This window comes from Vigna angularis, chromosome 8 (genome assembly GCF_016808095.1).
Source record: "Vigna angularis cultivar LongXiaoDou No.4 chromosome 8, ASM1680809v1, whole genome shotgun sequence".
In the NCBI taxonomy this organism is placed as follows: Eukaryota; Viridiplantae; Streptophyta; class Magnoliopsida; order Fabales; family Fabaceae; genus Vigna; species Vigna angularis.
Window position 1 is genome coordinate 18,838,686 of NC_068977.1, and position 23,334 is coordinate 18,862,019.

At 37.0% G+C, this 23,334-nt stretch overlaps 1 pseudogene; it reads right to left on the reverse strand.

Moving 5' to 3' along the window:
• The window catches only part of LOC128193739 (uncharacterized), a 45,213-nt pseudogene extending 25,993 nt beyond the window's left edge, over positions 1–19,220 (reverse strand).
• Positions 19,221–23,334: the final 4,114 nt, after the last annotated feature.

Below are 23,334 nucleotides of genomic sequence, written 5' to 3' on the forward strand. Positions count from 1 at the left end.
ATTTGAGATACATGCTTTCTTTCATCATTAGTTAGGGTTTTTCCTCTTTGCTCAAAGCATGCATTGTTTAACTCATTCGATGTCATGATTATTGGTTTTAGTGATATGGACACATGATGACAAATTTATGAACACCGAAAAACGGCGCCACAAACTTGTTTAACCCTCGGCAAGTGTGACCGAATCGTATCAAGTAATAAAACTAGGTAAGACCAAGTATCGTTTTCCCAAAGGACTCACGGCCTTGTTAGTTATCTGATTTGTTGATTATTTAAGACTTGTGAACGATTGATTGTAGTTTTTTAATGCAAAAGACAGTAATTAAACATGTATGCATGAGTTTGATCAATGGTAAGAAGAGTAAAACAAACACGTAACGAATGATATGGATGAGTATGTTGTTGGGGTTATCAATTTCATCTTATCCACTCTCATATACTTTAGGAATTCATCAATCTTTTCATCAATGTTAATGCCACTCTCTAAATTACCTTGTCAAGAAGGCATATCCGTAATTACGAGTTCATACAATTCCTAGCATTCCTAGTAATTAGTTTTGAAGTGCAGGAGCTTAAAGGAAACCAATATGCTATAGGGAAAAATTCCCCGGATCTAGATCTCCCCGTATGTTCCCATATTGACAAAATCAATGATCATGGCAATGAATGAGTTAAACAAAGCAAGCATTAAGAAAGAGGAAAAACCCTAACTAATGATGAAAGAAAGCATGTATCTTAAAATAAGATGTTAAAACATTAATTCCATATATAAGAGTTTCACAAGACTACATTGATTCCCCAACAACAATACAAGGTTTAGTTCACCATATTCATGGCGAAACTAGATGAATAATAATGAAAGAATGGAAGATAAAACCCTAGAAAGGTGAAAAGGGAGCCTGAACATCCAAGATCTTCCTTCAAAGGGATGGAAAAGAGAGTGTTTGCTTCGTCCCACCAAAGATACAAACCCTAGGAACACCTAAAGCTTATATATTGTTCGTAATAATACAGAAAATTAGGCCCAAGCCGAAAATAGTGCCGCTCAGCGGTAAGTACGTGAGTTGGTTTCCTCCCCTCAGCGGCCTTTGCACCCCTTAGCGGAGCCAACGTGGGTTTCTGAGTGCCGCTCAACGGTAAACTGTCGTTGCGCAGTGGTTGCGGCTTCTCCTTTTGTACTTTTTGATGTCTTTTCTGATTCCATTTCTATCCTTCTTCACTTCTTTCACCAAATTCACCTTAAAACCTGCATAAAACACTGAAATCAATCATAAACCTATCCAGCTCTCTTATTTCTAAAAATATAACCAAAAGCATGATTTCAAGCTAAATTCTAAGTGTTAAAGGTTGCTTTTAGTATCAAATTTAAGCATGAAAATAATAGTTTTTCAACTGTTATCACAACCCCAAACTTAGAACTTTGCTTGTCCTCAAGCAAACAAAATGTAACTCAATCTTCTACCAATCTGTACAATGGTTCATTCATTCAAAAATCCTCTTTTCAAGATAAGTAAAAACTTCAATTAAACTCATGACAAAGATTTCAATCAAGACATGCACATGCTTTGGGTGTTCACAAAATCACTTAGTATCCAACAAATGCTATTTTTCATGAATGATCAATCAACTAAGCATGGATGTTCATGTGCTCATGGAATATTTCCTCACTAGGTAAAGTGTTTCTCTCAAACACAAGTGTATAAGAGGTAATCACTCATTCACTCTACTATCACAGTGACACATGAATTGACTTTGCCTTTCACTTAACCACGATCAAATAAATTCACATGCATGCATCATCACAAGGACTGATGGCAACCCCTTTAGGGACTTCCCATCCAAAGAAGTATCAACTTTACTCTAAGACCAAGAAAGGGAAGTTGAATAAAGGACTTAATCTTTTCTTTCTAAAGTCTTAGCATGTTCTCTTTAACTAATTCCATTTACATTGTTTGTAGGACAATAAAGGTTGGAAAGTTCCTAGGAGAGTTGCCAAGCAAAGAGGAAACAAAGGAATCAAGAAGGAATGTATGTTGCAACCAGCCATGAAGCATGTTTTCCACACTTTCCATATGCAACACATTCAGCCATGGCTCTTCTTTACTTTGAAGCACACTTTACTTGCTTTCACGTGGAACACAAGCCACACCGTGAGCCATCTTCAATTGTAGCACATTATCCATGCTTCCCACGTGAAAAGTGCAACTCACGTTCATTAGTTTTCAGCACATGTAATTAGCATAATTCAGTAGCTTTCCTTGCACACTTCCAAGCTCATCTTCTCCTATAAAAGAGAGCTTCATCACTTGTAAACTCAACTTGAATTGAATAAAGAAATGCTGTTGAATTGGTTCCAACCACTTCTTCTTCAAGTTCATTGACTTGTGCCTTCTTAGCACACTTATCTCTAGCTTCCTTCCCTCTTGGAAGGCTGTCTGAGCTAGAAACACTGCAAACACACCTCCAAAACCGCACCAAACCTTCCATCGAACACCTGGTGTGCACCTTCGTTTGCCATTCATCCAACTAGGCCGTTGCGTCATTCTGTCCAAGGAGCTGCTCCATTCTTGAAGCTTGGAGTTGCTTCCATCATTTGGCATCAAGAGCCAGGTTCTTGATAACAGTTGAAAAACTGTTATTTTCATGCTTAAAATTGATACTAAAAGCAACCTTTAGACTTAGAAACTAGCTTGAAATCATACTTTTATCCATATTTTCATAAATAAGAGAGCTGGACAGGTTTATGCTTGATTTAGTTGTTTTTGTGCAGGTTTTAAGGTGAATTTAGTGAAAGAAGTGACGAATGAGAGAGATGGAATCAGAAAAGGAATAAAAGAGTGCAAAAGGAGAAGCCGAAGGCACCGCTCAGCGGCACTTTACCGCTGAGCGGCACTAAGAAGGTCACGGGAGGTCCGCTGAGGGGCAAAATGGCCGCTGAGGGGAAGAAAAGAGACGCGCACTCACCGCTGAGCGGTACTTTACCGCTGAGCGGCACACTTATGGGCTTGGGCTTAGATTTTTTGTAATTTTAGAATAGTATATAAGCTTTAGGACGTCCTAGGGTTTGTATCTTTGGCAGAAACGAGGCAAACACTCTCTCTTCCACCCCTTTGAAGGAGGATCTTGGATGCTCAGGCTACCTCTTCACCTTTATTGGGTTTATTCTTTCATTCTTTCATTATTGTTCATCTAGGTTCACCATGAATATGGTGAACTAAACTCTGTATGTTTGTTGGGGAATCAATGTAATCTTTTGAAGCTCTCATATATGGAATTTATGCTTGCATCTTAATCTAAGATTTATGCTTTCTTTCATCATTAGTTAGGGTTTTTCCTCTTTGCTTAATGCTTGCATTGTTTAACTCATTCGATGCATGATTATTGGTTTTGTCGATACGGGAACGTACGGGGAAGTCTAGATCCGGGGAATTTCTCCCAATATGATATTGGTTGTCGTTAAGCTCCTGCACTTATGAACTGATCATTAGGAATGCTAGGAATTGTATGAACTCGTGATTGGGGAGAAGCCTTCTAGAAAGGTACTTTAGAGAGTGGCATTAACAATGATGATTTGAATGTTGAATTCCTAAAATATATGAGAGTGGATAAGATGAAATTGACCCCCAACAACATATTCATTAATATATTCCATTGAAAGTGTGTGTCTTTTGTTTTAGCCATTGATCAAAACTTCATGCATACATGTTTATTTTCTGTCTTGCATATTAAACTCCAAATATTTCGTGTTTAAGTCTTAGCTAATCAAGAAATCACATAACTAAACTAGGCCGTGAGTCCTTTGGGAAGAACGATACTTGGTCTTACCAAGTTTATTACTTGAACGATTCGGTCATACTTGCCGATTGAAAAACAAGTTTGTGACATCATATTTTGGTGCTCATAAAATTGTCCATCAAGTTTTTGGCGCCGCTGCCGGGGACTCGTGGTTTAACTAGTTAATTTGTGTGATTATTGATTATCTTTGACTTTAAATTTGAATTTCTGTTTTTATTTTTTCTGTTTTTATTTTATTTTATTTTATTTTATTTTATTTTATTTTATTTTTCTATTTTTATTTTATTTTATTTTTCTGTTTTTATTTTATTTTATTTTTCTGTTTTTATTTTATTTTATTTTATTTTATTTTCTGTTTCCTATCTTCTTATCTTTTCAATTATATCCTTTGATTTTTTCTCTATCTTTTTGTGCTAACAAATATTTCCTAGAGTTTTGTGCCTAATGTTTGCAGGATGCAATTTGGTCAAGAATTTAACTATATGGGCACTCAATTCTACCAAAGTAATCTCATCCAATGGTGGGAACCTCACTCAAGCATGGATCAAAGCCAATTTTGGCAAGCTGCCGGACAATTTGAGAACCAACCACAACAACAATGCCAGCAACAAAGCTTTAAAATCAACAAAGGGAAGCAAGAGATCTCTTCATTTAGACAAGGCATGGAGGAAACACTAGGTCACGCATGGGACAGGTACAAAAATCTATTAAGAAAGACTCCCACGCATGGATTTGACGAAGGAGAAGTAGTCCTAATCTTCCTTGGAGGTCTTGGTTCACAAACCATGATGATGCTTAACGCCTCAGCTGGAGGCAATATTAAATGGAAGACTCCAGAGGAAGCCACAGAAATAATTGAAAACATGACTACTAATGACCATAAGTGGAACAGTGAAAGAGGAGCTCCTATTCAACAAAAAGGAGTTCTACAGTTGCAATCCAATTATGCCTTGATAGCTCAGAACAAGTTAATAACTCAACAATTGGAGAATCTCACAAAGATACTTGAACAACTGCCAAAAGAGTTAAAGACTGTTGCACAGGTTCAATCACAGTTGTGTGAATTTTGTGGAGGTGACCATATAAATGGTTAGTGTGCCTTTCCAGCAGAAGCTTTGGAAGATGTGAACTTAATGGCCAACCAGTTTCCGTACCGACAAGGGAACTTCAATCAAGGGTTGAAACCACACCCAAGCATTGGTCAAGGGCAGAATGGGCAGGCTGGACAAAATGGGCAATTCAACAAGCAACAACAACAACCAACTTTATGGCAACAGTTTTCTGCATTTAATGAAAGGTTCGTAAAGATGGAAGAAACTCTTAATCAATTTATGCAGAAAACTGAATCTTCTCAAAAGAGCACTGAAGCTGCTATTAAGAACTTGACGATTCAAATGGGGCAGATTACCAAGCAGTTGGAAGAAAGGCCTGACACGGATTTTGGGGCTAATACTGAGGTTAACCCCAGGGAAGAGTGTTAAGAGCTAGTGAGTGTAAATGTTGAAAAAGTTGAGTTGGAAAAAGAAGAGAGAAAAGAGAGAGAAGAGAAAGACGAAGAGAAAATTTGTGTGAAGATTGAGAAGGTGAGTAGAAAAAGAAAAGAAAAAAAGAAAGTGAGAGAAAAGAAAAAGAGGACGAGAGAAAAAAAGAAAGAATCATATGAAAAACCTCTTCCTCATCCAAAGAAGTATCATAGGAAGGAAAAGAAATTTAAGTGCTTCATGGAAATCTTCAAGAAATTGGAGATTAAAGTTCCTATGATTGAGACACTGCAACAGGTTCCTGGTTTGATCAAATTTCTGAAGAAGTTCAGTAGAAAGAAGAAAAAGAAGATGGAACATGAGCTTTATTGGGTCAAGCTAGTGACGTTAAAAGAGCGCTTGCTGGGAGGCAACCCAGTGATTTAAGAACTTTTAATTTTTGGTTTGGTGATGTAATTTTGAACTTTTGGGTATTTTTGTTTTTGTTATAAGTGTGTTGCAGGGTTTACATCTACTGATGGATGTTAGGCGGAAGAGTATCTACTGAAGGATACTATGTTTGTATACACCTACTGATGGGTGTTGGTAAGAAAGATTTGCATCTACTGAAGGGTGCTGGAGGATTTTGGGTCAGGCTCGTGACGTTAAACAAGCGCTACCTGGGAGGCAACCCAGTTGATTAATTTTTCTGTATAATTTTTGTTTTGATCCTGCTTTAGTTGCATAATAGGGTTGTGCATGAGTGATTTGAGAATTTTATTGCAGGGAGCCAATAAGGGGTATGTTTAGGATGCATCTAGGTCAAGCTAAGAAGGAGAGCACTTCCCGCAAGTGCCGCTGAGCTGCAAACTACCGCTGAGCGGTAGTATCGCAGAAGGGGCTTGGGTTGCCCCTCAGCGGAACCTGAGCCCATTTGGGGTATTTTTTACCCTAAGCTGCGCCTTGGCCTCTCTTTTTAGATTCTTCTATGCACACACTCCTACATACTTTTCCAAGGTTTTCTACAACTTTTTCCTCACCCCTCTTGAGAAAATCTTCCTTTCACTCACTTGCTCACTAGTTTTCCATCTAAGTTTGGGGTTGGGAGAGAGCATCATTGATGGGGCTGAGTTTTTCAAAGCACTAGAGTAGGATTTGTTTTATCAATCAGTTATGTTTGTAGAATAGGGTTTGATGTACTCAATTGGAAATTTTGTTTGTTATGATGGTTTGCTTATGATTGTTGTTTGATAAGTAATGCCTGATGATGCTTTGATATTGATTGATGTTGAGAATGTGCACATTATATGCTTATACAGGTGGTTCACAAGCATTGTGAACAAATGCAAGGGTTTATGATTGTGATTATGATTCTAAGCAGGATGTTATATGTGGAATGTGAATGAGCTTATATGTGAGGTTTTGAGCTCCAGAGTAATTATTGTTGAATACTATTACTGTGAAAGCATGAATGACTTTGCCCAAGTTTTCTATGATTGAATTACTTGCTTGTTTGCATCATATGATCAAGGCCATTTGTTGATAACCCTTCTATTAGCCAAATTCATAAATTGAGCCCACTAAAAGAGAACACTATGTGTTATATCCTTTGAACCTCTAGCCTTGAACATGATTTGAAAACCCTTGTTGAAAAGCTTTACCTTGAGTTAAATAGAAAATATTTTGTGGTATTAACAAATGTTCAAGTTTGGGGTTGTTGGAAAATAGAAAGGGAAATTGAAAGCATTGAGCTAAGAGCTAAGAATTAAGTATGTGAAAAGAAAAAGAAAAAGAGAAAGAAAAGAAAAGAAAAAGCAAAGCTCAATGCAAAAGAAAGTTGGGAATAAATAAGAATGATTGTGTTTATATGTTTCTCTTAACTCAAGGGTTTTGTGATCTAGAAAAACCAATTTTCTTGTTAGCCCAGCCACGTTATAAGCCATAGAAAAGTCCTTGTGATGATGCTTGCTGATAAGTGTTTTTGATTGTGGTTAAATGAAAGGCAAAGTTGATTCATGTGATATTGTAATAGTAGAGTGAATGAGTGAATATCTCCTATACACTTGTGTGTTTGAGTGAAACACTTTATCTAGTGAGGATACATTCCATGAACACATAAGAACATCTTTTCTTAGTTAATTGATCATTCATGAAAATAGCATTTGTTGGATAGTATGTGTTTGAGTGATCACTAAAAGCATGTGCACATCTTGATTGAAGTCTTGATGATGAGCTAAATTGAGTATTTACTTGTCTTGAAAGAAGGATTTTTGAATGTGGTGAACCATTATATGGATTGATGGAAGATTGAGTTACATCTTGTTTGCTTGAGGACAAGCAAAGTTCTAAGTTTGGGGTTGTGATAACAGTTGAAAAACTGTTATTTTCATGCTTAAAATTGATACTAAAAGCAACCTTTAGACTTAAAAACTAGCTTGAAATCATACTTTTATCCATATTTTCAGAAATCAGAGAGCTGGACAGGTTTATGCTTGATTTCAGTGTTTTTGTGCAGGTTTTAAGGTGAATTTAGTGAAAGAAGTGAAAAATGAGAGAGATGGAATCAGAAAAGGAATAAAAGAGTGCAAAAGGAGAAGCCGAAGGCACCGCTCAGCGGCACTTTACCGCTGAGCGGCACTCAGAAGGTCACGGGAGGTCCGCTGAGGGGCAAAATGGCCGCTGAGGGGAAGAAAAGAGACGCGCACTCACCGCTGAGCGGTACTTTACCGCTGAGCGGCACACTTATGGGCTTGGGCTTAGATTTTTTGTAATTTTAGAATAGTATATAAGCTTTAGGACGTCCTAGGGTTTGTATCTTTGGCAGAAACGAGGCAAACACTCTCTCTTCCACCCCTTTGAAGGAGGATCTTGGATGCTCAGGCTACCTCTTCACCTTTATTGGGTTTATTCTTTCATTCTTTCATTATTGTTCATCTAGGTTCACCATGAATATGGTGAACTAAACTCTGTATGTTTGTTGGGGAATCAATGTAATCTTTTGAAGCTCTCATATATGGAATTTATGCTTGCATCTTAATCTAAGATTTATGCTTTCTTTCATCATTAGTTAGGGTTTTTCCTCTTTGCTTAATGCTTGCATTGTTTAACTCATTCGATGCATGATTATTGGTTTTGTCGATACGGGAACGTACGGGGAAGTCTAGATCCGGGGAATTTCTCCCAATATGATATTGGTTGTCGTTAAGCTCCTGCACTTATGAACTGATCATTAGGAATGCTAGGAATTGTATGAACTCGTGATTGGGGAGAAGCCTTCTAGAAAGGTACTTTAGAGAGTGGCATTAACAATGATGATTTGAATGTTGAATTCCTAAAATATATGAGAGTGGATAAGATGAAATTGACCCCCAAAAACATATTCATTAATATATTCCATTGAAAGTGTGTGTATTTTGTTTTAGCCATTGATCAAAACTTCATGCATACATGTTTATTTTCTGTCTTGCATATTAAACTCCAAATATTTCGTGTTTAAGTCTTAGCTAATCAAGAAATCACATAACTAAACTAGGCCGTGAGTCCTTTGGGAAGAACGATACTTGGTCTTACCAAGTTTATTACTTGAACGATTCGGTCATACTTGCCGATTGAAAAACAAGTTTGTGACATCATATTTTGGTGCTCATAAAATTGTCCATCAGTTCTCCACGCAAGTCTCCAAGAGATAAGTCACTTTTTCAGTCATATCTCACTTCTGTCATGTGCTATTCTAGTGTTTGTCACTTTTTGAATTTTTTTTTCTCACTTCTATGGTTTAATTTCGTGTTTGCTATGGATGTTTGTGTTCATACACTGTTCCTTAGTGTTTGTTTTCCATTTTAATCGGTGCAACTTCTTTAATTTTCGTTTGAATCCAGCTTAATCATCATTCCAAGTTTTGTCTAGTTTTGTGCAAGTGTTTGTTGTTTTTCACTGTCTAATTGGTTTACTTCTGTTCCAGCATTATCTCTTGTTGTTTAAGTGTGTTCAATGCATTGGCTAGCTATATGTTGATCATATAAGCAATGGCTTAATGTCCAGCTTTGATCATTGGATCTACTAGCAGTGCAATCTTTGTTTCCAGTTTCAAAAATCTGCATCAAAATTCTTCACTATTTCACAATTCTGCATCAAAACTTAATTTCTGGTTTGATGTGGTCAATGTTATTTCTGTCCTGATTTCTTGTGGTTTCAAGCCTTGTGCACGTTTGTCTACTGTTTTTGAAAGTGTTTAACGCTATTGCAACTCATATGCATCAAAGAAAAGCAAAATGAGTGGTTGAGTTCCTCATAATCTGTTTTTAACTTCAACAGCAAATTGCATTTCTGGTTTGATGTTGACCACACTGTTTCTGGCAAGTTCTTGTGTCTCTGAACCTTGCTGCAAGTTTGTTTGAAGTTTCTAAACTTGGTTCAAGTTGTTTCAATTCAGATTAACCACTGATTTGTGGAAATCATATTTGAGTTGTTTCAAAATGCATCAAAACAATATTGTTAAAGTTTTTACCAAGCTTTTTGCACCGTGCTTGTAGTCTTTGTTTGGTATTAGGTGCTTCAATTCTGCTAGCTCATATTCTATAGCTAGATCTAGTCATTTAGGACTTCCTTATAACTTTGATTGTGCCAGCCAACGTTGTTCTATTGCTTTCTTGATTCTGGTCCAGTTTTTGCTTCAAAATGCTTCATAATTAGCAACTCAACCTGTGATTTGGAGCATTTGGCTGTTTCAGTGCAGTTTCAACATTGGTGCAGGTGTATTTTACCTTTTGAAACTTGTAGTTATTGTTCATTTGGTCAATTTTACACCAGCACTGCAAAATCAGTTTCCAACCATTGATTTGCTTATTTTTTTGTAAGTGGACCAGTGAGTTTCGGGTGTGGTCCTTTTCCTTGCTGTTTGACAGTTTGAACACCTTCAATTTAAGCATATAAAGTTGCTTGAACCATTAGTTCTGCCATAAAACCATTGCAACTCATTTTTGCATCTCAAAGCACCATTTTCACATCACTTTTCTGGTGCAGAATGCTTTTTTTGTGTTGTTTGGCATTAGCCATATTCTAATTTTCATTTTTGGATTGGCAAAAGCTGGGTTTAAGTTTCCAATTACATTTATATGCTTATCCAAGTGTATAGCAATCATAAAAAGCAATTTAAACCCTGCAATCCAGATTTGAAAGGTCAAAAACCAGAAACACAAAATCTGTTGTTCTTTGTGGCATTTTGTCAAACAGTTTTGAATTTTATCAAACAGTTTCGAAGCACACAATTTCATTATTGTTTTGAGTTTTTTCTTGCTTGTTTAATCTGTTCTAGTTCCTCTCCTAGGTTCCTTTAGTGTCCCTCCTGTGTTTCAAAGCTTAAATTCACTTGAATTCAACTTGTTTGGCTTCTATTTTCTGCCCAAAAACTGGTCTGCGAAAATTAAAACTGGTGCAGCAGCTGATTTGTTTGTTGACTGGTTTGGTGTTTGTTTTGGGTGCTGTGACGAATTGGTGCAGCTGTTTTACCTTAGATTCCTTGCTCCAATAGGGTAGCTTCTTAGGAAGTGGATGAGGTGTTAAAAGGGTTTCAAGCTGGGACTCCAAGAGCACTTTAACATTGCTGGTCCAGTAACCATTTCAGCAGCAAAAACACATCACCTTTGGTCCTCAACCAATCTGAACTAGCAGCCACACTTGGCTTTATTTCATTGTACCAACATTGAATTGTAAATTTGGCTTGGTATCACGGAACCTTTGTAATTTCTTTCAATTTTGTGTTCATTTTCAACTTAAAGTGACTTGGAAAAATGCTTTTCAAGCAATTCCAAGTGCACCATACAACATTGTAATAGTTTAGTTTCCACTTCTCAGTGTGAAAGTGTGTCAAGTGGCTCCAAGTGTCATTTGGACTTTCACTTAGGACCGTGTCTCATTCATTTCCATTTGCTTTACTTTACTTTGCTTGTTGACTTTTATGTTTTAAGTCTCCATGGTACTTAGGAGCGCGTTTCATATAGATAAACCTTCATTTGGTTTCTAGGTGCACAACATTCTTGCATTTAAAAAGCTTTTGAAAGATTTCTACCTAGAAACTAAGGTAAGAAACAACCAAAGACACTCTGGCTAGGAAGGACAAGGTTCTTAAGCTTGTCCATTGTGACTCACCTCTCCTTCTTGGGAGCTATTTGGTTAATTTAACCTCTAGAATCTTTCTAGAAATCCTTCACAAAAATCTAAAAAAACGTTTTGATGTCTTGTTATACTTCCTATCCGTCTTCTTGTTCATATAGGTCCTCTTGGTCTTCTAGTTTTGATCAACCCATTAGTTTCAAAGAAATTAAAAGAAAACTTGATGAAGCTAGAAGAAGGACTTGTTCCTTTCATGAATTTGATCGGATTGAGAATGAATTGTATAAACAAGCTAGGGCAAATATTCCATACTTTGGTGTGGATATTGGTGCTTTAACATACCTAGCTTGGGAAAAGGACATTAATGACATGCATCCATTTATTGCTAGAAAAAGTAAACCTGAATCCTATTTCCATTCTAGCAATAGTGAATCTTATGTCCTTAGTCTCTACACATCTAGATTTGAAAAGCATGCAAGAGAGTGGTGGGATGAGAGACAATATCATGTTAGGATAGGTAGAAAATCTCCCATTCATAATTGGTCTGAATTAAAATCTTGCATGAGAAAAGAGTTTGTGCCTTCAACTATTAAGAGAAACCTACAATTACTGAGAGCTTACATTCAAGATGGAAAAACATTTCTTGAAAGCTTAAATGACAATGGTTTCCTTATTAGAGAACTAGAATTTAAGATTAAACTTAAGGAGCTGCAAGTTAAGCAGATAGAATTAAAACTACAAAAAGATGTTGAGAGACAAGAAAAAGAGAGAGAAGAAGAACAAAGAAGAAATAGAGAGAGAAAAGAAGAAGAGAGAAAGGAAGAAGAGAGACAAGAAAGAGAGAGAAAAGAAGAAGAGAGAAAGGAAAGAGAGAGAAGGAAAGAGGAAAAGCAAAGAGAAGAAGAAAAGAAGAAAGTAGAGGAAAGTAAAGAGAAGGAGCTCTTGCTAATACTGGCAACTCCTACTCTTACCATTACCATGGAACCTAAAAGGGAAGGGTTCTCATTCTTTACTTCTTTTCCCATTATTGTGCACTCTTCCATTATTAATTTTTCTTTTAAATCAATTGCCATCCCATATTTTGTGCAATCATTTTCCAAATATGGCAATTCAAAACTTGAGTTAATGTTACCCTTGTGTAAACAAGTAACTCAAGATAACAATCAAATAACTTGGGATTATGGAATTCTCCATTTTTCCAAAACTTATTTTCATAAAATATTTTTCAAAAATACAAGACTTTTCTTTTGCCTTCTTATCTTTGTTTACATCTTCTTCATCAAACTCATTTTTGCAATCTTTTGTAGATATATTTTTGACCCCGGAGGAACATAAAAACCAAAGTTGTGCTTCTTTCTTTCTTCCAGATTTGAGGACAAATCGTTTTTAAAGAGGGAAGGAATGATGGCAACCCCTTTAGGGACTTCCCATCCAAAGAAGTATCAACTTTACTCTAAGACCAAGAAAGGGAAGTTGAATAAAGGACTTAATCTTTTCTTTCTAAAGTCTTAGCATGTTCTCTTTAACTAATTCCATTTACATTGTTTGTAGGACAATAAAGGTTGGAAAGTTCCTAGGAGAGTTGCCAAGCAAAGAGGAAACAAAGGAATCAAGAAGGAATGTATGTTGCAACCAGCCATGAAGCATGTTTTCCACACTTTCCATATGCAACACATTCAGCCATGGCTCTTCTTTACTTTGAAGCACACTTTACTTGCTTTCACGTGGAACACAAGCCACATCGTGAGCCATCTTCAATTGTAGCACATTATCCATGCTTCCCACGTGAAAAGTGCAACTCACGTTCATTAGTTTTCAGCACATGTAATTAGCATAATTCAGTAGCTTTCCTTGCACACTTCCAAGCTCATCTTCTCCTATAAAAGAGAGCTTCATCACTTGTAAACTCAACTTGAATTGAATAAAGAAATGCTGTTGAATTGGTTCCAGCCACTTCTTCTTCAAGTTCATTGACTTGTGCCTTCTTAGCACACTTATCTCTAGCTTCCTTCCCTCTTGGAAGGTTGTCTGAGCTAGAAACACTGCAAACACACCTCCAAAACCGCACCAAACCTTCCATCGAACACCTGGTGTGCACCTTCGTTTGCCATTCATCCAACCAGTCCGCTGCGTCATTCTGTCCAAGGAGCTGCTCCATTCTTGAAGCTTGGAGTTGCTTCCATCAAGGACGTTTTCAATGGCTTATAATGTGGCTGGGCTAACAAGAAAATTGGTTTTTCTAGATCACAAAAACCCTTAAGTTAAGAGAATCATATAAACACAATTATTCTTACTTTTCCCAACTTTCCTTTGCATTGAGCTTTGCTTTTTCTTTTCTTTTCTTTCTCTTTTTCCTTTTCTTTTCACATTCTTATTTCTTAGCTCTTAGCTCAATGCTTTCAATTTCCCTTTCTATTTTCCAACAACCCCAAACTTGAACATTTATCAATACCACAAAATATTTTCTACTTAACTCAAGGTAAAGCTTTTCAGTAAGGGTTTTCAAATCATGTTCAAGGCTAGGGGTTCAAAGGATAGAACACAAAGTGTTCTCTTTTAGTGGCTAATTTCATGCAATTTGGCTAATATAAGGGTTTCCAGCAAACGGCCTTGATCATATAATGCAAACAAGCAAGTAATTCAATCATAGAAAACCTGCGCAAAGTTATTCATGCTTCCAAAGTAATAACACTCAAAGTAATAACTCTGGAGCTCAAAACCTCACATATAAGCTCATTCACATTTGACATACACATCCTGCTTAATATCACAATTACAATCATAATAACTTGCATTTGTTCACAAAGCTTGTGAACCACCTGTATAAGCATGTAATGTGCATATCTCAACATCAATCTATATCAAAGCATCATTCAGGCATTACTTATTAAACAATCACAATCATCAGCAAACCATCATAACAGATAAAGTTTCCAATTGAGTACATCAAACCCTAAACAAAAATTATATAAATAAGAAAAATCCTGCTTTAGTGCTTTGAAAAACTCAACCCCATCAATGATGCTCTCTCCCAACCCCAAACTTAGATGAACAACAAGTAAGAAAGTGAGTGGAAAAGAAATTTTCTCAAAAGGGGTGAGGGAAAAGTTGTAGAAAAGCTTGGAAAAGTATGTAGGAGTGTGTGTGCAGAGAAAAATCTAAAAGGAGAGGCCAAGGCGCAGCTTAGGGTATAAAAATACCCCTAATGGCTCGGGTTCCGCTGAGGGGCAACCTAAGCCCCTTCTGCGACACTACCGCTCAGTGGTAGTTTGCCGCTCAGCGGCACTTACGGGAAGTGCTCTCCTTCTCCTTAGCTTAACCTAAATGCGTCCTAAACATACCCCTCACTGGCTCCCTGCAATAAAATTCTCAGATCACTCATGCACAACCCTATTATGCAACTACAGTAGGATCAAAACAAACAATACAAAGAAAATAAATCAACTGGGTTGCCTCCCAGGTAGCGCTTGTTTAATGTCACGAGCCTGACCCAAAATTTCAAAGATCAACCAACTGCATCAATGTGGACAATTGTTGCACTTCTCCCCCTAAGTAAGGCTTGAGACGTTGACCATTCACCACCCAGCTTTTCTGTGGATCATCAGCGGCTGGATTAAATATTTCAATTGCTCCATGTGGATGCACTCCTTTTACTACAAATGGTCCTGACCATTTTGTCTTCAATTTCCTAGGGAATATCTTCAATCTTGAATTAAATAATAGTACTTGTTGTCCTGGATTAAAAACTTTATTTACCAGCTTCCTGTCATGATAGAATTCGATCTTATCTTTATAAGCCTTGGATGAATCATATGCATGTAATCGCATTTCTTCAAGCTCCAGAATCTACCTTCTGCGTGTGCTTTGAGTTTCATGAGGATCAAAATTCAAAAATTTCAAAGCCCACAACGCTTTATGCTCCAATTCTACTGGCAAATGACATGCTTTCCCATAAACTAATTGAAACGGTGATAATCCCATAGACGTCTTCATTGTCGTCCTATAAGCCCAAAGAGCATCATCCAGCTTTAGTGACCAATCCTTTCTTGATGAAGTCACTGTTTTTTCTAGGATCCTTTTTTTTTTCTCTGTTAGATACCTTAGCTTGTCCATTGGTTTGTGGATGATAAGGTGCAGCCACCTTATGTTTCACTCCATAATGTCTGAGTACTTTTTCTAGCTGATAATTGCAAAAATGAGATCCCCCATCACTAATCAACACTCTTGGAGTTCCAAAACGCGAAAATATCTGCTTCTTCAAAAATTTAATTACTGTGCTAGCATCATTTCTAGGACAAGCTAATGCTTCCACCCATTTACTCACATAATCCACTACTACCAAAATATATTCATTCTTGAAAGATGGAGGAAAGGGTCCCACAAAGTCAATACCCCAACAATCAAAAATCTCAACCTCTAAAATGCCTTGTAATGGCATCTCATGACGTTTAGTGATTGTCCCTGCTCTTTGACACTTATCACAATTTTTAGCATGATTATGAGCATCTTTAAATAAAGTTGGCCAATAAAACCCTAATTGAAGAACTTTTGCTGTTGTTCTTTCTCCATTAAAATGTCCCCCATAAGGTGAATCATGACAATGCCAGAGAATCCCTTCTACTTCTTCATTTCTCACACATCTCCTCAGAAGATTATCTGCTCCAATCTTTTACAAATAAGGATCATCCCAGACAAACTGCTTGGCATCATGTAAAAATTTCTTTCTTTGTTGCCATGTTAAATCTTCTAGCATGACCCTTGCAGCTTTGAAATTAGCCATATCAGCGAACCATGGCCTTTGCTGAATATACATGAGTGCTTCATCTGAAAAAGATTCCCAAATCTCTGATTCCTTCCTAGTAACCTCTTTGTTGACTAATCGTGATAAATGATCAGTAATCAAGTTCTCACTCCCTTTCTTATCACGGATCTCCACATCAAATTCTTGCAAGAGTAGTACCCATCTAATCAGACGTGGCTTAGAATCTGGCTTTGTCAACAAGTATTTGATAGCTGCATGATCTGTATAAGTAATCACCTTAGACCCAATAAGATAAGGTCTAAATTTCTCTAGAGCATCACTATGGCTAGAAATTCTTTTTCTGTGGTAGCATAATTCAACTGAGCATCATTCAAAACTTTGCTGGCATAATAAATTGGATGAAAAATCCGCTCTGTTCGTTGGCCAAGAACAACTCCTATTGCATAATCACTTGCATCACACATTAGCTCAAAATTTTTATTCCAATCTGGAGCTATAATTACTGGGGCTGACACTAATTTGCTCTTCAATATGTCGAAAGCTTTCAAACATTCTTCATTCATCACAAAAGAAGCATCCTTCATAAGAAGATTACTCAATGGTTTAGCAATTTTTGAGAAATCTTTAATGAATCTTCTATAAAATCCAGCATGACCTAGAAAACTCCTGATCCCCCTTACATTTGTTGGTGGAGGTAATTTCTCAATGACTTCCACTTTTGCTTTATCTACCTCAATCCCTTTAGCAGAAATTTGATGTCCTAGCACAATTCCTTCCTTTACCATAAAATGACATTTCTCCCAATTAAGAACAAGATTTGTCTGAACACATCTTTTAAGAACAATATCCAAATTCACCAAACACCTTTGGAAAGATTTTCCAAAGACTGAAAAATCATCCATGAAGACTTCAATACACTTTTCTAAGAGATCTGCAAAAATTGCCTGCATACACCTTTGAAAGGTAGCTAGAGCATTACACAATCCAAATGGCATCTTCCTATAAGCAAAGATACCAAAAGGACAAGTAAAAGTTGTCTTCTCTTGGTCTTTTGGATCTACCACAATTTGATTGTATCTAGAATATCCATCTAGAAAGCAATAGAAAGCTTGACCTGCTAATCTTTCTAACATCTGGTCCATGAAAGGAAGAGGAAAATGATCCTTCCTAGTGGCTTTATTTAGCTTTCTGTAATCAATGCACATTCTCCAGCCAGTAACTGTCCGAGTGGGAATAAGTTCATTCTTATTATTGTGAATTACTATCATTCTGCCTTTCTTTGGAACCACCTGAACTGGACTTACCCATTCGCTGTCAGAGATTGGATAAATAATACTAGCTTCTAAAAGTTTCAACACTTCTTTTCTGACCACCTCCTTCATTACAGGGTTTAACCTTCTTTGTGGTTGAGCACTCGGTCTATAATCCTCTTCCATAAAAATCTTATGCTTACAATAAGTTGGGCTAATACCTTTAAGATCTGATATTGACCACCCAATTGCTCCTTTATTTGCTTTCAGAATTTCTATCAATTGTTCTTCTTCTTGTAGAGACAAAGAATTACTGATAATAACTGGCTTTTTTTCTTCTTCTTCTAGAAAAACATACTTCAGATGTGCTGGGAGTCTTTTTAATTCTGGCTTCTTTACTTTGACTTCTTCTTCCTTATCAATTATTTCAAATTTTGTATCTTCCACTGGAATCTTCTTCAATGTTTCCAAGTCCATCAAACACTCTTCAATTAATCTTTCTTCTCCTTCATCTAGAATTTCACAAGCATCAATAAGAGTTTTTTCTAATGGAGAAATAGACCGCACCATCTTTTCTTGTATCATACAAACTTCATCAAGTTCATCAAATTGAAAACATGCCTTATCATCATTTGGATGTGTCATGGCTTTGAATACGTCAAAGGTGACTTCTTCATCATGAACTCTCAATTTAAGCTTACCATTCTCCACATCAATTAAAACTCTAGCAGTCTTCATAAAAGGTCTCCCAAGAATGAGAGGTACATCACTATTCCCTTCCATCTCCATTACAATAAAATCTACTGGGAATACAAACTTATCAACCTTCACTAAAACATCTTCAACCACTCCATATGGATATTTCAGAGATCTATCGGCCAGTTGAAGAGCCATTCTGGTAGGTTTGATCTCCAATCCCTCAATTTGTTTACACATAGATAGCGGAATTAAATTAATGCTAGCTCCCAAATCAATCAATGCTCTTCCAACTTCCAAGTCTCCTATGGTGCACGGAATATTGAAGCTTCCTGGATCTTTAAGCTTAGGAGGTAATTTTTGTATAATTGCATTGCAGTTATATTTGGATAGTCTCCTTCTCAATGTACTTGTTTTTCTTTGTAAGGAGTTCCTTCAAAAATTTTGCATATGCTGGCATCTGTTGCAATGCTTCAGAGAATGGTATAGTAATCTCCAACTTTTTAAACAACTCCATGAATCTTTCCAACTGTTTTTCTTTCTCCTTCCTTGAAATATTTTTTGGATAAGGAAGTGGTTTTTCAAATTCTCTTTCTTTTTTTCTCTCATCTTTCTCTTCTCTCTCTTTTTCTTCTTTCTTTTTATCTTCTTCTTCTTTTTTCTCTCTCTCAACTCTTTCTTTCCACTCATAGGTCTCTTTTTCACTCTCATTTTCTTTCTCCTCTCTTTCTATTTTTCTCTCCTCTAACACCTTACCACTTCTGGTCACAATAGTCTTACACTCCTTTCTGAGATTATCAGTTTTCATCTTGTCAACTATTCGCTCAATATAAGTCTTCATATTTTGAAATGCAACTTCCACATTCTTACAATAAGATGCATTCGTTTTCAAGAATTGTTGAAATATTTCGTCTAGTTTTGTTGTCTTCCTAGATGGAGTAGGTTGCATTTGCCATGTTTGCTGCTGCTGTTGAACCATTGACACCTTTTGTATTTCCTGTGGTAGTTGAGAAAGTTTCATAATTACGTCTTCCAACTGCTGAAAAATAATCTTATTTTGAATACGCAGAGTATCATCTGATTGTAACAACTCCTTCTGACTAGGATATCCTCTTTCACTACTTAGCTCATCATCACTAGTAGCCATATTATCAATGATTTCTGTAGCTTCCTCTGGAGTTTTCCATTTGATGTTTCCTCCAGCTGTGGCGTCAAGCATCATCTTGGTTTGGGAACCAAGACCTGTAAGGAAAGCCAAGACTACTTCCTGTTGAGAGGGTCGCACCTCACACAAAAGTTGATTGCAAAATTAATGCAGTATAAACTAGGAAGTGACTCCTAGGTTGTCTCTCAAGGACCAATTTGTGGTTCAGCCTCAGATTAAACACGTAGTGGGGGGTTTTGAAGGTGTTTTTGGTTGCGGAGAAAATTTAAACACGACTGAATTAAAATTCAAAACAGTAAAACAAAATTAAAAAACGGTAAAAACGAAATTGGTACAATTAAAACGAAAATACAGCAACATGAAACAGCAAAAACAGATCTGGAACAGTAAAAACGAAAATACAGAAATATAGAAAATACAGAAAACGAGAATACAGTAAACAGTAAAAACAGAAAATAGTAAATTTCAAATATGAAAACATAATCAAAATTACAACAGAAAAATACTTAAAACAAAATTACATCGAATGATTTAATGCAAAATAATCACAACGTAGTGAACACAACAGTAGAAATTAAACGATAGGCAAACAACGACAGAAAGTAAATTGCAACAGAAATTAAATTATAACAACAAAATTGAAGTAGTAAAATGATCAGGAAATTTAACAACAGAAAATGAAACCAAATTTCATTTAAATTGTGCAATAATTTAGTACAGCCTACAAGAAAATAAAATTAGAACGTGCACACCATTTTCCTTCAACCGTAACCTTTCATTCTCTGCATTGTGTTCTCTGTTCCAGCCGTCCACTGTTCCCTCTGCTGGACCGAGAATCCAGCTCCACCTCCTTCACGGCACCTCCTCTACTTCACTACACTCCTACACTACACTACATTACATTTTTCTGGAATCTACACTACTAGAGCTCTCCTGGAATGAAAAATGGGAGCTACTGGAAGAGAGGACCTCTCCCAGGCCGTGACTGCTCTCTCTTCAGTATGGCGGCTGGACCCCGTCCTTATTGCAAAATTCCAAGACCTACTCCGTGCCACCTACTGCTGCCCGTCACACCCTTTCTCTCTATGCACACACCACTTCCAAGCTGCTGGATGCTCCTCTCAAGCTTGATTATGGGTCCACTGCTTCACGCGTGTTGCTGGACGCTGCTGGACTTCACGTGGACTAGCCCACTTTTCTCCTCTCATCCAGCGTGCTTCATTCTGTGCATGTGCGGAAACTGGACGTGAAGGCTTTCTCAAAGCTTGCTGGACGTGCCAAGTGTGGGCTGCTGTACCAATTCAAAGCTGCTGGACCAGCTTCTTCTGTTTGCTGGACCATGGAGGCTATGTGCGTGTGAAGGCTTCCTCTACTGGGCTCTCGTGTTGCTGCTGGCAGCTGTTGGACTTCACGTGGACCAATGGTGCTTGCTGAATGTGCTGGACTGCTTCTGCTTTTTGCCACTTCTTGGACGCGTGGTGTTAGTCTGGACCGTGACACCACTTCCTTTTTGCTGGATGTCACCCCTGTTTGGTGTTTCTACTGGAACGCCTTTTTGTGCACAAAGAAAAGCCAAGATGCTTCTCCAATTCCAGCCCATCACGTGACACTCCCATAATTTAAATCCACACCTCCTCACTCATTTTAATTTAAAGTATATTGATGTGGCATTTTCTTTTGACCTCCAAATATTCCAAATTGTATTTCCAACATTTTCCCTGCAATTAATAATGCAAATAATTTGCTCAAATAATCCAAATTAATTAAAATTAGAATTTTTGGTCAAATTAAGCACAATTAGTAAAAATGGGAAAATACTGAACAATTAAGCACAATTCCCCGATTAATTCTAGCACAATAAACTAAGTGAAGTGAACAAAATATTGACTCATCAAAATAGACCACACTTAGTCTTTTGCATTCCTGGGCAAAATCAAGACGCAGATCAGGGAATATTTCAAAGGACATCCAGGGTATGACACAAACTTAGCACACAGAAAACAAAGACTCGCAAGGAAACAAACAGAATTTACACAGTCCTCAAGAAATCTGGACAGAGAAAAGAAGTAGACAATTCCAACACAGAATGAATCAGAGAAAGCAGATACTCATGAAATCATCCAAGCAATTCAAGACATGGCAAAATGATCAATCAGCTCAAGAGGTGAATCAAAAGTAACAAAACCTCACAGATGCACTATTAGTGTTTCTCTCAAGTGTCTAAGGTAAGAAATGTCAACTCAATGCACTCAAGAAAACAAACACAAACAGACTTGGCAAGCCTCTAATATCAATGCTCAAAATATATGCATGTTCAAATCAAAAGGTCTTTTATGGATGTAATGGGGCCAAGGACAAGGGAGGATAAATATGGATGAGAAGCTACAAACCAAAAGAAATAGAGGAGCAATGGGGAACAAGTGTAAACATAGTCAACTCACACCCAAAACCTCTAATTCAATCCTCTTCTTGACTCCATTATTCACAATTTTTTTTCTCATTTTTCTCTCTATTTTTTTTTTTTAATTTCTCATCTTGTCTCTTTTCTTTTCTTTCTGTTTAGGACACAACTGTAAGAGACAAGATACACAACATATTTACAAAAACAAAACACGAAGAGGAACCAACTAGCCAATTCATCAGAATCCCCAAGGAGACCACACTTGTTCCCAAGACACTTCCAAAGCTCCAAAATTCCCTAAGGTTAAGGTTATCATGGTTTTTCACTTAAGGGTGATTAATGAGCTTGAAAACAAAGAACAGAGGAAAAGTATAGGCTCAAGGGGGTTATCAAAGGATTAAAACAAGGTAAGCTTAATTGGCCAGAGAGGTTCAAGAACAAAACTGCCTTTATCACTTCCAAACATGCATATCAATCAAGAATTATCAACAAGAGTCAAGCCAAGACATATGCACAAGCAATCAAGAGACATATCACACACAAGAAAGAACATTAAGTGGCTCAAATCTCACACAGGGTAATTGTCACAATCAATTCAACCTCTCAAAAATCATAATCATCTTCCACCACAGGATTCAGCAAACAAGTTTTGAGGAGGAACAACTTCATTAGTACTGCCATATAATCCCAAACGAGATGTTTCTTCTTTCTTCTCCCAGCAAATTGTTCCATCAGTAGCTTTCCTTCCACTGGCAGTTGTTGAGTGTGTGACACCGAAATGAAGATCTCTGGCTCAGTCAAAGAAGTAGCAGTACACTCTCCTTCATTAATCATGATTTCCTTAATGTCAGCACCTGTATTCTCATTTAATTCTGCAGCATGGTCATCAAACTCGCAATTAATAACATCTGTTATACGCTTAGAATCTGTCTGTAACACATAATCAATTTCAATACAAATCGGGCGAGAACCAGATTCACAATCACATTCAAAGTTCTCAGAGAACTGTGTCAGATCAAAGTTCAGTCCTAACTCTATAGAGTTATCAGATTGCACAGTTTCTACCTCAAAATCAATATTGATATATGCATCATCAACAGAATCAAAGGTCAGTTCAAAGCTATTATCATTCAAAATTTCATCACGGCAATCATGTCCATTCAAAACAACCTTTAGACCAATGGGTTCAATGGCTGATACTGAATCAAAAATTTTAGAATGGTCAATCAAATCTGTATCAGTATCAGTCATGAATCCTATAGAATCAGTGCGCATCAAATCACAGGCATTTGAATGTATAGGCAAATCAGGTAAAGTGTTTGGAATCTCAAGTTCAGAATAAACCTGTTTTTGCTCATTGAAAATTTTCTTACTAATCTTCAAGTCATCAGCTGCATCCTCAAGGCTATCATTTAAATCAAGATCAGTGCAAGGATAGTGAACATCAGGTATGTCAATGTGCTCTACAGGGAATAATGAATCCACAACATGAGTGTGCACATGTATATCAATATCAGAATCCAGAACAGGCTTAAATGGTTCAAGTTTTACCAATTCAAAAACATTAAAATTTACTTGAACCTCAGATACATGAGTAGGGATTTCAAGTTTACAGTAAACCTGCTCAGGTTTTTCCTTTACTACCTCACTTGGATATTTACCCGCCAGCTTGCAGAGCAACTTCTTTGCCTCTGT